General features: G+C 41.5%; 1 long non-coding RNA gene across 1 annotated transcript in view; it reads right to left on the bottom strand.

Annotated features, from left to right (window-relative positions):
* The window catches only part of LOC141407690 (uncharacterized), a 30,694-nt gene that overhangs the window by 27,192 nt on the left and 367 nt on the right, over nt 1–3,135 (bottom strand). The window lies entirely within an intron of this gene.

Below are 3,135 nucleotides of genomic sequence, written 5' to 3' on the forward strand. Positions count from 1 at the left end.
CCAGAGTATATAGAGAACTTCTGACACTCAACAATAACAAAAAACCCAATTGAAAAATGGACAAAGGTCTTAAATAGATGTTTCTCCAAAGAAAATATACAAACAGCCAAAAAGCACATGAAAAGATGCTCAACATCACTAATTATGAGGGACATGCATGAGATACTACCTCACAGTCATTAGGATGACCATTGTCAAAAAAAAAAAAAAAAGGAAACAAGTGTTGACGAGGATGTGGAGAAATTAGAAATCTTGTCCATTGCTGGCAGGAATGTAAAATGGTACAGCCACTGTGGAAAGCAGTATAATGGTTCTTTGAAAGTTAAACATAGAATTACCACCCAGCAAACCCACTTCTAGGTATATGATACCCAAAAGAATTGAAAACAGGGACTTGAATGGGTATTTGTACACCAATATTCATAGCAGCAGTATTCTCAGTGAAGTATTGATACATACCACATGGATGAACTGAAAATTATACTAAGTGAAATCAGCCAGACACAAAAGGACACATATTATATTATTCCATTTATGTGGGGTACCTAGAATAGGCAAATTCATAAGAACAGAAAGTAGAATAGTGGCTGCCAGAGCCCGGGGAAAGGGGGAATGGGGACTTACCACTTAATGGGAACAGAATCTTGGTTCAGGATGATGAAGAAGTTCTGGAGATGTATAGTGGTGACGGTTGCATAACAATATATGAATAATCTTAATGTCACTGCATTGCACACTTAAAAATTGTTAAAATGGTAAATATGTATATTTTATCACAGTTAAAAAATGTATAAAGTTTCAAGAAATGGGGGGAAAATACTATTAACAACTCTAGTAACAGTTGCATCAGCAAAAAGATCCTTCTCAAAATGAAAAAGTATCAAATATTCCTTGCTATCTTACAACTGCCAAGAGCAACTGACATCACATTCAGTTATACTGATTGAAAATTAGGTTGTTAAAAGCATAAACTTTGATGACCTAATCAATGAATTTTCAGAAAAGCTGGTCAGAAAAATCCTATGATCAAGATATTGCATAAAGTAATATATAGTATCATATAAAATTATGACACCAACAAATTTTTTAAAAATTTATGTATATATTGATACCCATGTATCTCTATTAACCTTATTATATTTTACAAATAATAAAACATTTTTTAAAGGAAAAAGCTTTATAGTTAGCTTTTTTTTTTTTTTTTGAGGCAGAGTCTCGCTCTGTCACCCAGGCTTGAGTGCAGTGGCACGATCTTGGCTCACTGCAGCCTCCACTTCCCCGGTTCAAGCAATTCTCCTGCCTCAGCCCCCTGAGTATCTGGGATTACAGGCACGCACCACCACGCCTGGCTAATCTTTTTGTATTTTTAATAGAGACAGGGTTTCACCATGTTGGCCAGTCTGGTCTCGAACCCCTGACCTCAGGTGATCCGCCTGCCTCGGCCTCCCAGAGTGCTGGGATTACAGGTGTGAGCCACCATGCCCAGCCTATAGTTAGTATATTAATGGCACGTTCCTCTGCTTTTGGAAAAGGAGCTCTGTATTCTCAGTTTTGTTTTGGCGAAGCCCCACAAATTATGTAGCTGGCCCTGGTGCCAGCTTACCCATTGATAGCCTGTCCAGCTTTGATCAAGTCACTTACCCCCTGCACCAGTTTTCTCACCTCCCAAATGGGAATATTTACCCTGCGTGAACATTTGTGCATATGTGCATGTGTATGTCTCCGTGTCTCTCTGTGTATGTGTGTGTGTGTGAAAGTGGTTTGAAAAAGTATAGATGCTTTAAAATATTGGGTGGCATTGTTGTGACTGTGAATAATTTTTAACCACTGCCCTTCCTGGAGTCTGACTCTTTAGCCAAACACACTTACTTGAAATGAAGAAATTAATTCATTTAATTCATTATTTTCCATGGGGCTTTCCAGACAAACGCTTGAGAAAGGAGCTAAATGATTCATGTGGTCCATAAAGGTATCATTTTTATAGACTGGTGATTATTTTATTATTATTATTATTTTGAGATAGAGTTTTGCTCTTGTCGCCTATGCTGGAGTGCAATGGCGTGTCTTTGGCTCACTGCAACCTCCGCCTCCTGGGTTCAAGCGATTCTCCTGCCTTAGCCTTCCTAGTAGCTGGGATTACAGGCAGCCACTACCTCGCCCGGCTAATTTTTGTATTATTAGTAGAGACGGGGTTTCGCCATGTTGGCCAGGCTGGTCTCAAACTCCTGACCTCAGGTGATCCACACGACTCGGCCTCCCAGAATGCTGGGATTACAGGCATGTGCCACCATGCCTGGCCCTAGACTAGTGATTTTATAGATGGCATTTCTTCACACGACTAAAAGAGTCTAAACTGAAAATGATACGAAAACACTAGACTTCAGTCAACAGTCTTAAAAGCCTAAACTCTCAAATACACTATTTGATAAACCCTCTGACTTTTAAGTAACTCAAAGGAAAAACACCAGCAGGAGAGCAGAGTGCCCCCGGAATCGTCCTTGGGCCATCTGTAGATCTTGTCTTACGATTCAGTGCTGCTGAGTGTAAACAGAGACACTGCTGTAAATAGAAGCAAAACTGTCCCTGCACTCAGATGGCTGCATCTGGGAGCTCTGCCAAATTAGAGGATTTATGAGTCTGAGAGCCATGTGGGTTCCAAAGCAGAAGCCGGGGTCTCACATCTGAACTTCTACTTAACACACACTTGGTACAAACTCTGACAATATTGTGACCCTTGGTAAAGTGACTATTAACCCCTATCACTGGGGCTTTCCTGAGCCCTTTACACATCCTCCTGACTCTCCTTGGAGACTGTGTAGGTAGCTAGCTGGCTGAGGGGTGCGGCTAGGACCTTCAGGCAAGCTCTTCTACCAAGAGACTGGCCCTGAAGAGCCACACTTGTAACTGATCAATAGGTAAACAAGCTGGTGGGGGTAGAACTCCGAATGCTCCACCGTTTCTGTGTCCTCGAAGTTGGTCAACATCTCCCTCCTCCAGGGTGGCAGAATCCACTTTGAAGTGTTCTCTCTCCCTGGCCCTCCCACTCCCTAACCTTTGCCCTCTTTCTAATTGCCCTGATCTCATCCCAACCTCCGTAGCTATGTTTAAAGTCCACCTCTGGGGAACAGACAGATT

The sequence above is a fragment of the Macaca fascicularis genome, chromosome 9, assembly GCF_037993035.2.
Source record: "Macaca fascicularis isolate 582-1 chromosome 9, T2T-MFA8v1.1".
Lineage (NCBI taxonomy): Eukaryota > Metazoa > Chordata > Mammalia > Primates > Cercopithecidae > Macaca > Macaca fascicularis.